Raw genomic sequence first — 14,253 nt, 5'->3', positions numbered from 1 at the left:
ACATTATCTGCCATACTTCAAGCGTGCAACAAATAAATCATTTGCTGCCACATTATTTTGTCCAACAAGGACATCAATTCTTGTAGGCACATCTGCAACTAGTATATGCGATTTTGTCACTTTCGTTGCATCATTAAATACATTTGGTATTTGATTGGCACATTGTTGCATCATTCAATTATTCTCACTTCATTTTCACATTGATTGCTTCATGAATCAAAATAAGACAAAGTGAGTACATCCCACGATAATTCTCATCGTTCTTCTGGAATGGTCTTTTATTCTCGTCATTCTTTTGGAATTGTCTTTTCTCCCCCTAACGGTGGGAAAATTGTCTTATTAAAATGAAAGTTCACAAACCGTGCAATAGGCACATAGATAACATAACCAAAAACTCGTAAATGTGTAATGTTTGGCTGGTACCCAAACACGAGTTGTACTGAGAAGTATTGATGGTTGGCAATAGATCTCAGCCGAACTAATAATGCATCATGTAAAATGGCATGTCTCTATGTAGAAACTGGGAATTTCATTTTCATGAGCAGAGCGTGTGTAAACAATTTCATCCGCTTAATAAATGCTTATGCTAAACCATTTTGAGTATGGACATGAGGAACATTGTGTTCAACATCAATGCCCAGTGACATGCAATAATCATAAAAAACTTCGAGATGTAAACTCTAGCAAATATACATGGATTATAGCTTCACTTACATGAATCAAGAAACTTTTGGTCCTTATTTAATAGTTTGTGGACTGAGACTCTTATGGCCTTTATTGCAATTAAGTTGTGACACTGCGGCACTTCAAACTTGTGGTACTCATCAAGGAACTTCATGCCCGATCTTTTTACATGATGGAACTTCGGGTCCAATCATTTTATATGTTAAGGATCAAGAAACTGCAGGTTCTGATTTGATCAAGAAACTGCAAGTTCTGATCTAATCAAGGAACTTTGGATCCTGTATATACTCATCGTAAAAAAAAGAAGTACAATAAATAAGTTAAAGCAATAGGCGGTAATTTCAGCCATGGTAAATAAATTGCCTTTAAGTGGATAAAGCTTGTGACAAGGGCTTTAATTCAACATCATTCACATAAATAAATCAAAACTTAAAGCAAAAAGCAATAATTCCACTCACTGTAAATAGATTGCATTTAAGTAAATGGAACTTGTGAAAGGGCTTTAAACCAGCACTATTCACATAAATAAAGCAATAATAGAAAAGGGGCGATGATTAAGTTTCCATCATTTTTTTTCTTTTCCTTTTCTTTGTATGCCACTTCCTTTTGTTTCATCCCTTTTATTTTATTTCATTTTTACAACCCTTAAGTATTTATAGTTACGCAAGAAGTGAAGTAACAATAAGTCTCAATTGGTGTTCCTCCTCCAATAAGTTTCAAAAGGGTCAAAACGGTTCCCATAAGTTTTGGAGTCAAGAGTGGAGCCTGCAACTTATGGGAAGATCAAACAGTTAGATTTAGCTCAAATTTTAGTATGATATGGATAAGAGGATACCGAACAATGTTTGTGAAGAAACAATTTCGATCTGAGCTACTGAAAACAGAGTTTTGGTACTCATAAGGTGGCTGTCTAGTTTTCTGCGGAAATTGGAAACTGGGTTGGTGTTTCAGACATCTGCAACAATCTCACCGTAAAAATTTTCTGAAAATTTGATATGTTATAGAAACTGAGCGAACGAACAACTTTCAAGAAGAAAATATTTCAATCCGAGGTCAGTAAGTGAGAGTTCATAAGCTATTTACATGGATGTTAGATTTTCTGCCAATAATAATAATAATAGTTATATAACCAAACGAATATTTACTTTAAGAAAACTAGTCATACAGAGATATGAAATTGAAATGAAAAGATTTTCTTATCTGTGAGATTCCAGCCGATAGAGGTGAGAGGTATGTAGTGCTTTCCACTGACACGAGAGCTTCTCGTGCTAATAACTTGTTGTAAAATCGGCGGTGTGTGTGCAATGGAATAAATGAAACAAGACACAATATTTACAAGGTATCTCTACATTTAGTGTGACTAGAGTACGTCGTCGAATCTGCAGTGTTGCTTTCATTTATTATGTGAAATACTAGGAGTACAAAGATAACTCTCTTTATTCTCTCCTCTCTTCTTCCTCTCTTTTCTTTCCTCTTCCTTCCTATTTTCTTTGTCCCATCCCTATGTTTTGTGTGTGTGTGTGTGTGTGTGCTCTCCTCCTTCTCATCCATTTATAGGCAAAGCTTTAGATAAAGTTGTAGTGGGATGAGTTGTAGAGTGGTAGTGGGATGAGTTGTAATAGATGAGTGGCCATCCATATTTTTATGAAGGGTAAATTACACAAAACTACCTCAACTATGGGTCAAACGACACTATCATACCTCATCTTTTTAAATGACAATGTCATACCTCATCTTACGAATTTGTGACAATATCAGACCTCCGTCAGTTTCTCTGTTTATTTAAATGTTAAGTGCTGACGTGGCTAGAGATGGGGGCCACTCACTAATCCAATTGGATTAAAATATAATTAAATATATTTTTAATAATTAAATATTAAAAAATTAAAAATATATATATTTTTGGGTAAAGTACAAAAAACTACCTCAACTATTGGTGTCACGACACTTTCATACCTCATCTTTAGAATTTGGTTCAATGTTATACCTTTCGTTAATTGGCCGTTTACTTTTCAGTTAAATGCTAACGTGACTTGATTCGGGACCCACTTTCTATTAAAAAATCATTAAAATATTATTAAAAACTAAAAAAAAATTAAAAAAATAATAAAAAGTTAAAAAAAAAAAAAGAAGAAAATAACTCTCAGTTCGTCCCTCCCCTCCCCTCCCCCTCCTCTCTCTCTTTTCCCCATCTTCATCTTCATCTTCATCTTCTTCCCCCCATCTGCAAACCCCAAAAAAAAAACAAATATTTGAAAACCCATCAACCCCCCATACGGAAGAAGGAGAAGGAGAAGGAGAAGAAGAAGAAGAAGAAGAGGAAAAAAAAGGAGAAGGAGGAAGAAATTTTTTTTTTTGAAAACCCATCAACCCCCCTTACGGAAGAAGGAGAAGGAGAATGAGAAGGAGAATGAGGAAGTAGAAGAAGAAGAAGGAAAAAAGGAGAAAGAGGAAGGAAAAAAAAATAATTTTGAAAACCAATCAACCCCTCTACGGAAGACGGAGAAGGAGAAGGAGAAGGAGGAGGAAGAAAAAAAAAATTGAAAACCCATCAACCACCCCACCCGCACCCCCCCCCCACCCCTCGCCATGCGTGCGGAAGAAGAAGAAGGAGAAGGAGGAAGAAGAAGAGGAGGAAGAAAAGGAGAAAGAGGAAGAAAAAAAAATTCTGAAAACCCATCAACCCCCCTGTTGAAGAAGGAGGAAGAAGAAGAAAAAGAAGAAGAAGAAGAAGAAGAAAAGGAAAAAAAGGAGAAAGAGGAAGAAAAAAAAAAATTTGAAAACCATCAAACCCCCTGCAGAAGAAGAAGAATGAGAAGGAGAAGGAGAAGGAGGAAGAAGAAGAAGAGGAAGAAAAGGAGAAGGATGAAAATAAAAAATAAAAAATAAAATCCAACCCAACCTAGTTCCCCTCTCCCAACCCCCTGCAACCCAGAAAGAAGAAGAAGAAGAAGAAAGAAAAAAAACAAAACTCAACCCAACCCAGTTCGTGTACCTTCTACAACCCAGAAATAAGAAAGAGGAGAAAAAGAAAAATAAAATAAAAAATCCAAAGTGTCCCCTACCCCCTAACCCAACCCCCTGTCAACCCCAAATCCACCACTCTCATCCATTCTCCATATCCTCTTCTGCACCATCCTCCACCTTCTCTGCGCACTCATCTTCCTGCCGATGGGATCTGGGGCTTTTTTTTTTTTTTTTTTTTTTTTTTTAATTTCTGGGTTGCAGGAGGGAGAAGAGGGGGTGGGGAAGGGGAAACTGAGTGTGGGTGCGAGGGAAGACAAATTGGATTTTTTTTTTTTTTTTTTTTTTTTTTTTTTTGGGGTTTGCAGGTGGGGAAAAGAAGATGAAGATGGGGAGAAGAGAGAGGAGGGGGAGGGGGAGGGGGAAGGGGAAGGGGAGCAGAGGTACGAACTGAGGGTTAATTTTTTTTTTTTTTTTTTGTACTTTTTATTATTATTTTAATATTTAAAAATATTAAATAATTTTTTTTTAGTTTTTAATAATTTTTTAATAGAAAGTGGGCCCCAAATCAAGCAACGTTAACATTTAACTGAAAAGTAAATGGCCAAGTAACGGAAGGTATAACATTGGACCAAATTCTAAAGATGAGGTATGATATTGTCAATTTTAAAAGATAAGGTATGAAAGTGTCGTGACACCAATAGTTGAGGTAATTTTTTGTACTTTACCCATTATTTTTTTATATAAAATCCTTCCCACCCATCCCCCCCCCACCACCCTTTCCACTCTTTCTCTCTTTCTCTCTCTCTTTCGCCTCTCTCTCTCTTCTCTCTCCCTGCAACCTGCATTCCTAAAATCCTAAAACCTAGAAACCCTTCCCACCCGTCCCCCCCAACCTTCCTCCACCACCCACCCTATATTTCTCCTATCGCTCTCTCACCTCTCTCTTCTCTTTCTCTGGGCGACATGCATCCCCAAAATCCCAAAACCCATTACAAATCTCAAAACCCAAAATCTCATCAAACCTCCCAAATCTGAAGAAGGCAGTCTTGTTCGACTTTGACCTCACCCCAGATGGTGCAGGGATTAGAGAGAGAGATGAAGTGTCTCTAATTTAGGGCTAAGGATCAGAGAGAGAGGAGTTCCTCTGATTTGGGGGTGGGCTCAGGTGGGGAGAAGGGTGTGGGGAGAATGGGTGTGTTTGATTTGGGAGAGGGCTCGGGTGGGGAAGACAAACTTTTTTTTTTTTTTTTGTACATGAAGAAGAGTTACGGGTGAAGATCATTGGCCTTTTTGGGATTGAAGAAGGTAGGGGTGGAGGAAGGTTGGGGGTGGGGGACCGGTGGGAAGGGTTTCTGGGTTTTGGGATGTGGGCTCAGGTGGGTAAGACGAACTGGTTTTTTTATTTTTTTTGGGTACATGAACAGGTACCAGCTCAAGGACCTGCGGGTGAAGCCACCTCCTTGGGATCAAAGAGGGTGGGTGGTGGAGGAAGGTTGGGGGGACCGGGATGTGTGGGAAGGGTTTCTGGATTTTGGGATTTTAAGGATGTAGGTTGCAGGGGGAGAGAGAGAGAGAGAGGGGGGGGAGGGGACCGGTGGGAAGGATTTTATATAAAAAAATAAATTTTTTATAAATTTTTTAATATTTAATTATTAAAAATATATTTAATTATATTTTAATCCAGTTGGATTAGTGAGTGGCCCTTATCTCTAGCCACGTCAGCACTTAACAGATAAATTAACAGAAAAACTGACAGAGGTCTGACATTGTCACAAATTCGTAAGATGAGGTCTGACATTGTCACTTTTAAAAGATGAGATATGAAAGTGTCGTCATATCAATAGTTAAGGTCGTTTTTGTCATTTACCCTTTTATGAATTACAACATGTCCTTCCTTTTACATATTTGATATTTCCCCGTTGAATAGTTGAGGCTCAAAACTAAAATGCGGTATAAACATTATCAAAGAGAATACACTTGGATTATTAGATTCTTAAATATAATCAATTGAGAAACATCGACTGTAGAACAAAATGAAAGAATATATTAATTTATTTCTTTTGTTACATTCTTGCAATATTTGTTCTTAGCAGAACCTACCCATTTCATAATAAAATAATATTAATTGAACTTAAGAAATTTTAATGTGCTTATTTATCTTGAACAAATTTTTGTATACATTACTTGGTACAAAGATCTTTCAAGTTTGTAAATGGGAGCTGTTATTGACACTCCCAAAATCTCAATTCACACTCCTTCTATATTTCTGATTTATTTATTTTAATTCTTTTAACCTGATTTCCAATTTTACCCCTATATTACTTTTAATGTCTACAATCTTGAAAACCTCATCAAGTATGATGACATAAATATGGGTAAATATTTATAGGGAGTTGTAAAGACCTTATGTGCTCTAAAAGCAAGTAATCTTTTACTCTCGAGTCTGAGCATATATGCAAAAGACTCTAGCTCCATACAGAATCGGTGGCTGCTTTATGAAGTCCGCCATTTCTTCATCCTCAAACGTTTTTCCTCTTAGTCTCAGCAAAATTGTTCATTTTTTTTTTTGGGTAATTCATGGCTGAACAACCTTATATGGACCCGATACTACTGCAAAGTTTTGACGAAATTTACAATGGTGAAATGGAAGAAGTGTCAGACTTGAGTAATCTTTCTAACTCTCTTGAATCAAATTTTCATGGTATGTCTTCTCATGACTTTTTTTCCTTTTTATTTACTCATTTAATTATTTTTAGTGTTATAGGCGTTTCATTATGAGTTTGAACACATTTGTATTTCAATCTCAATAACATGAATTAGATATTCAATTTCATGGATTAGAATTGGGGTTTTCCAGTAGACAAATTTATTTATTGGTGCAATGCAATTTCATGAATAAGTTTTTTTGTTGCTGCCCTTTGAATATTTGTTTTTTTTACCCTGATTTACTTTTCATGTAATGAGTTCTACTCCCTTATCAATTGACTTCTCATTCGACCAACTTCTTTTGTTTTATTAACTAGTATGATAGCTTCCATTGTTAGTAAGTTACTGTATATTATGTTGAAATGAATGGTTCACATGCTATAAAACTAAGTTTATTTTTATCTAGGGAGTCAAGTAGAGATCAGTGAACACGACACAATGCTCTCTTTGACTGAAAAGAACTTCCAAAGTCGGGAAGACCTCCTTGGTATTGTTCGTGAAATTGCATTAAAGCAAGGGTATGCAACTGTGATTCGGAGATCGAAGGCTGATAAATATGTTATCATTGGTTGTGATAGAGGTGGTAATTATCAAAATACCAATCTTTCGTTAGAGGATAAGAAAAGGAAAACAGCATCTCGATTGATAAATTGTCCTTTTGAAATTTGGGGAAAGAAGAAACAAGAAGGATTTTGGAAGGTGGACATAAAAAATTTGTCACATAACCATGATTCTTCAGCTGACATGTCTGGGCATCCCTATTATCGTCGGTTTTCAGAAGACGAAATCTTGCACATTAAACAAATGACTATGGCTGGTATACCACCTCGCCAAATTCTTTCTTCTTCGTCAAAGTAATCCTAATCTTCAAGCAATTTCTCAAAGTGTCTATAATGAAAGGTATAAGATTTTGAAGCAGAGTTTAGGAGGACGTACAGTTGTTCAAGCCTTGTTGGATGAACTTGGTCAAGGTGGTTTCACTTATAACATTGAGTATGATCAGAATGGTCATTTGACTCATTTATTCTTTGCCCATTCCATTTCAATTGCATTGACTAAGAGCTACTCAAATGTTTTTGTGATGGATTGCACCTATAAGACTAATAAGTACAAGATGCCATTGTTGGATATCATTGGGGTCTCAAGTTTCAACAAATCATTTTATTCTTGTTTTGCCTTCATGCAAAAGGAGGAGGAAGAGGATTATGTATGGGCGCTGTCAATGTTTAGTAAACTCTTGGGAATTGATAATCATCTAGTGGCGATTATTTCAGATAGGGAATTGGCATTGATGAAAGCTATAGAAAGTGTCTTCCCTAGAACTACAAATATTTTATGTGTCTGGCATATTGAGAAAAAAATTCTTACAAATTGTAAGTCTCATTTTGAAAACAAAGATGATTAGGTTAATTTCATATCCACTTGGACTAGTTTAATACAGTCTCTTGATGAATCATCATTCAACGAAGCTTGGAGTTGTTTTGAAGTAAAATACAAGGACAAGTACAATAATTCTGTTCTTAAATATATTACAGCTACATGGCTACCTTTCAAAGAAAAATTTGTAAGTGCATGGACTGAGCAAGTTATGCACTTTGGTAATCGTGTTAGTTCAAGAGTAGAAGGTGCACATGCAATGTTAAAAAAGTATCTTCAAGTTTCAACTGGAGGCCTTCGTGAGGTGCAAGAAAAGATTTGTCTTGCTATTGAAAATCAATTTCAAGAAATCAAAGTTCGACTTTCAAGTGAGAAGATTTGTGTGTCACATAGAATTCGAATTCCCTTCTTTAAAGAACTTGTTACTCATGTATCTATGTTTGCACTGGATGAGTTAGATAAGCAATATGGATTAGCAAAATCCACTGATGTTTTATCACGGTGTAAAGGCCATTTTTTTAAAACAATGGGCCTTCCTTGTGCACACATGATTAGAGAAATGAGAACTGAATTGCAATTGAAGGACGTACATGAGCAATGGAGGATTGATACAAGATCGTTTAGTGATGTTTGTGATGTTAACTTGGATGGTGATAGAGATGAAATAAGTGATCTTCTGGTAGATTTTAAATCGAAGTACGAAAAAATGCCCATTTCTGAAAAAGAAGGTACCAAAAGGCAGCTATCCCAGTTTCTTTGTGCTTCTCTTCATTTAATTCTTGAGCCTACTATTCAAGCTCATAAAGGTTGTCCATCAAAGTCAAAGAAGAGAAAGGAATCTAACTCTACACAGCGTGAGCCTTCGTCTTTTGAGATAGTTGAGAACTCTCGAAAATGTAGGATTTGTAACATTGTTGGCCACAACCGTCGGACCTGCGAACTCAATGATAGAGCTGCATTACTTTAAATCATGTTCATCTTGGTTGGGACTTGAAATTAATTTGTGTTCCCTCAATTGAAATTTCTCTTGTATGTGGAACAACTAAAGTCTGCAAATAGACTACACCTTTAATCATTAGTATTTTAATGGGAGTTTGAATATATAGGACGTATTTATATATCTTTTCTAATTGTTTTGGTATATTTTATTATGATATACAGGTTTTGCACTTTGCTGGTACATATTTTTGTGCTTGATTGAGATGTGGAGGCAATTGAAGATTAGAGTTTGATTATCAAGGAAATGGAAACAGGCTTCAGACTTGGTTTGAGATGTGGAGGCAATTGCTGATATATATGTTTGGATGCTATGTTTAGAATTATTTAACCTTCCATTGACATGGTTAAAATTCTAGAAAAAGAACATGAGATTATTTCTCGTTATGATATTCAAGATATGAACTGTGATAACCACAACTATTATGTTGTATTTTAGAAGGATTACTTGTTGCCTTTAACAACAATTTTATTTTGTTGAAAAGAAGAAAGATGCTATTTGTAACATTTGCTATGCTATTTGTTTCATAGGAAATCTGGAAAGAAAACAAATCTACCAGAAATCCCTCCAATTTTTTTCGTCAGCAAAATCAATTCCAAATGAAAGATTAATGAGGCTTTCATCCACGAATTAACCAAAAAAGAATGAAGAATTTTGCTAAGACTAAGAGGAAAAAAGTCTAAGGTCGCAGAAATGGCTGACCTGATAAAACAACCACCGATTCTGTATGGAGCTAGACTCGAGAGTAAAAGATTACTTGCTTCTAGAGCACAAAAGGTCTTTACAACTCCCTATAAATATTTACCCATATTTATGTCATCATACTTAATGAGGTTTTCAAGATTGTAGACATTAAAAGTAATAAATAAATCAGAAATATAGAAGGAATGTGAATTGAGATTTTGGAAGTGCTAATAACAGTTCCCTTGTAAATATATATATATATATATATATGCAACTGTGCTCATTTACTTACTAATGTCTTATGTACAACCCACAACAGCAGCTATGTATATATGATTTTTCGCTAGTTTTTCTCAGATTTCTTCTTGTCCCTTCCTATAGTACTTTGAACATTTGGCAGATTCAGGCCTCCATGATTTTGAGAATGGGACGACGAACCGCATCTCGTGCCAGAATGACCTAGAGTACTCTGAACATTTGGCAGATTCAGGCCTCCATCATTTTGAGAATGGGACGACGAACCGCGTCTTGTGCCAGGATGAAGGACCGCTGGTGCATCGAATTGCTTTCTAAAAGACATAGTTATTAATGATCAACTTAATTAAACTTTTACACATAAGAAGGTATAAGAAGGATGAGATCAAGTTATGGCTTGTGCATTCAATGTTGGGTATTTATGTCTATAGGTTTCGTATTTAATACGCACACATTCCTCGAAAAGGAAAGCAAATCTTTGACGGTTGGTCGCATGCATACGTGATTGCTTGGAGCATTTGTCTTCGTGATTAATTAACACACACACATTCCTTGAAAAGGGGAAAACAAATCTTTGACTTGGCCGACATTGTTATACTAAGTTAATATATTAAGTGAGAAATGTTATCACTTAGTATTATGATATAATAGTATATTTTTTTTTATTTTATAAGTGAGAGGATTTAGGTTCAATTTTCGTCAAAGGCGAATTTGAACCACATTATTACTAACCCATTGTGAGGTTAAGCTCACCCCTATCCCTGTTAGTGTAAATAATAAAGTTTGTTCAAAAAACTGTTAGTGTAGATAATATTGTTTGTTAAAAAAAAAGTGAGCAATGTTAAGGAAACTCTCTCAAAAATGAGATTTTTCATGAACTCTTAGTTACTTTATGTTTTTTGCACAACTCCCCTGCCAATATTATAAAATATTGTATAAAAAACATGAGGTAGCAGAAAATCTATTGAAAGTTTCACTTTATGAGAGTCTCCTTAACATTTTTCACATTGATTTAATACATATGTGGAGATTTAAATTTGGGGAATATCTGTTAATATTTTCTCTTAGATTTCACAGAATTGTAATATTGTAATAATTATGTATGCATTATATATATGGTCTTAGATTTCATATAAGAGTAATGCTATTCACACAACGAATGTTCAAGGCCATCGATCCATGCAGAAAATAATCTTCCCCTATACACGCGGTTTAACGAATGTTTGAAGATGAACACCAATGTATATCTTAAGAGGTAGCGTGTAGTCTAATCTTTATATGTTGAATGTAAAATAACAAGGACTTTTGGAATGTGAAAATAAATGTGTCGTGAAATAACAGAGAATTACCATAAGGTGGAATGACCTAGAGAATGGGACGACGAACCGTATCTCGTGCCAGAATGACCTAGAGTACTCTAAACATTTGGCGGATTCAGGCCTCCATCATTTTGAGAATGGGACAACGAACCGCGTCTCGTGCCAGGATGAAGGACCGTTGGTCCATCGAATTGCTTACTAAAAGACATAGTTATTAATGATCAACTTAATTAAACTTTTACACATAAGAAGGTATAAGAAGGATGAGATCAAGTTATGGCTTGTGCATTCAATGTTGGGTATTTATGTCTATAGGTTTCGTATTTGATACACACACATTCCTCGAAAAGGAAAGCAAATCTTTGACGGTTGGTCGCATGCATACGTGATTGCCTGGCGCATTTGTCTTCGTGATTAATTAACACGCACACATTCCTCGAGAAGGGGAATACAAATCTTTGATTTAGGCCGACATTGTTATACTAAGTTAATATATTAAGTGAGAAATGTTGTCACTTAATATTATGATCTAGTAGTATTTTTTTTTTATGAGTTTAACCTCATAATGAGTTAGTAATAATGTCGTTCAAATTCGTCTTTAGATAGAATTGATGCATGAAGTTTCGCTATGCTTTCACTTGGAACTGTTGGGACCCATATATAACTCAGTTTTCAAATTGTAACGCATATTGCTTGAATTCAAATAGTGTTTTCTTAATTAGTAGTTGTTGGTTCATTTTTAATATTAAAATAATTATAATTGTCATTATATGATAAGAAACATAAAATTATTATCATTTTTTTCCATTATAATTGTCAATTTCAACCTAAGAATAAAAATATGAAGAAATGTGGAAAATATTACCAACAAAATAAAGGAAACTCAAGCTATGTGAGTAAGAACCAACAATCTTCTTCATCTTGTTATGTTTGTTGTAACTTGCAAGAGTGGAAATATAGCTCGGTTTTGCAGATATTTGAAACATGAGCTTAATCCTCAAGTTCATGTCACCGAAGAACCATTTGTTGCAATGATTACTGATGTGAACATGTTTACAAGTGATGAAGGATGGTGGGCAAATTCTAGAGCCAATAGACATGTTTGCTTTAACAAAGGTTGGTTCAAAAAATATACTCCTTATAAGGAGCTGCATGCATTTATGCTTGGTTACTCCTCAAGTGCTTAGAAGTGGCAAGATTGATTTCGAATTTACCTCTGCAAGGACTTTGATTTTGAAAAATGTACTTCATACTCCTTCTATGAGGAAAAATCTTATGTCGAGTTATCTTCTTAATAAGGATGGTTTTAAACAAACCATGAAATCTGATCAATATATAATCACCAAAAAGGATGTATTTGTGGGCAAGGGTTATGCTTGTGATAAGATGAATGTTGAGAATGGTAATAAAGCTTCTACTTCAGTTTATATGCTTTTTTCTTTATATTTTTTGCATGCACGTTTATTGTGATTTTGTAAGCAACTCGGCTTTGGGTTTTGGTTGCTTCCTAAGTGTCCCAATTTGGTATGCAAGAGATGGTGAAAGTTAGTCTATTCTCTTTTAGACTTACTCACGTGAAACCAAAAATTATGGGCTTGGTCTTTTAGTGCTCCCAAGCAGTCCAAAGTTTTTTATAACCTTGGCTTCACATAGGCCCAATAAATTTTCGTAACCATCCACACCACGATCCATTTGGCAAGCCTTGATATTTAGTTTGGGCCCACTTTAGCATATAGCATGATTGGCGTGATTTAGTTATAACATTAATGTCGTAACATGGCTTGGCATGATAAATGTCCATGAATTTGCATGGGCTTGGCGTGGTTATACAAACGTCCATTTTATAAATTATTATTTTATTATCATGGCGTTATCATAAAATCACGTACTCCTCGACTTCGTATCTTTGCATGTATTTAAGCTTGACTCATGGCATTTTTACGATGATCGAGCTTCAAGATGTAGTTAGACTTATACGTGAGATTTTTGGGTCCTAAGGCCATCTCCAACCGAGTGTTGCCCAGAGAACTTCGTTTTAACCCTCTGGTCCTCCAAGATATTATTATTTTAATGAACAGTACATGACCATATTTGCCTTCATCTCCAACCAAGGGCCAAAGGGCCACAAGGCCAAACACAATTTATTATTTATATTTTAAAAGTACAACAACTTAAATTTAAAAAGGGTCAAAATTATGTGAGAAATAGTGTAGGAATGACTTAGGTATTTATAGGAAAAAAAAAAGGGGAAAATTTTTAATTCATTAAAAAAAAAATTGGCCCAAAAAAAAAAAAAAAAAAAAAAAAAAAAAAGAATCCAACGGTAACTAGCTGTTGGATTCAAAATTTTCCCTTCTATTTGTGTCGATTATAACTGACACTACTTGATCGACAAGAAATCCGACCAAAAAATAAAAAATAAAAAATATTGGGCCAGCCCTTTGGCCCTTTCAGATTCTGTGGGACTCATGAGCCCTTTGGCCTAATCCTCGGTTAGAAACGATTTTTAGACTATTTTCGACCCTTTGGTCCCCTGGACCCTTCGATTAGAGATGGCCTAACAGACTGCTTGAATCTTCAAATTAGTTTACAGGCTGCGAGCCTCTGGGTAAGTTGCCTATTCCTACCAGTTGTCTTGGAATTCTGGATCATCTACCATTTGTACTAGTGTGTGGGAGCCTTTTTTCTTTTTTGGACATTGTTTTGCCCAATGCCTCTGTTTTTCACATTAGAAATATTTATTGGACTTAGAGAGAGGGCTTATTCTTTTTCTAAAGAACGTGTACATTCTTCTTTCTCCAAGGCTTATCTCTTTTCTTTGAACATCTGCAGGGGTTGCCGTTGTGGAGTTCAAATCATTCCCTCTCTTTCCAATGCATCATTCTTTCTTATTCTTCCTGTATAAATTAAAGTAGTAATATCGCTTATGTTTAGGGAAAAAAAAATAGTTTATAAACGATACGAGAACAAAAAGTTTCATATGGAGAATATAAACTTAGAAGTCCTATTGTGTGTCACCTTCCACATTTTACTAATCTTTCTGATCCATATATCGAAATGATGGATTTGTTGTAAGTTCTATTTTCAGTTAAATATCTTCCATGCACTAGTATACTGTTATCATAACATCTCATACTAATAACACAATCTTAAAAAAAAAAAAAAATCTACAAATTGTTATATTATTAGCATGAAATGATTTATCTAAAAAATTAACCAATACGTTCTACTACAAGTCTACAACTCCATTGTGTACTATTCGGA

At 35.2% G+C, this 14,253-nt stretch overlaps 1 pseudogene; it reads left to right on the top strand.

Annotated features, from left to right (window-relative positions):
- The first annotated feature begins 6,795 nt into the window (after positions 1-6,795).
- Positions 6,796-8,701, top strand: LOC137743006 (PKS-NRPS hybrid synthetase cheA-like; annotated as a pseudogene).
- Positions 8,702-14,253: the final 5,552 nt, after the last annotated feature.

The sequence above is a fragment of the Pyrus communis genome, chromosome 11 (assembly GCF_041283825.1).
Source record: "Pyrus communis isolate YQ-2024b chromosome 11, ASM4128382v1, whole genome shotgun sequence".
NCBI classification, from domain to species: Eukaryota; Viridiplantae; Streptophyta; class Magnoliopsida; order Rosales; family Rosaceae; genus Pyrus; species Pyrus communis.
This window is presented reverse-complemented; position numbering and strand designations above follow the sequence as displayed.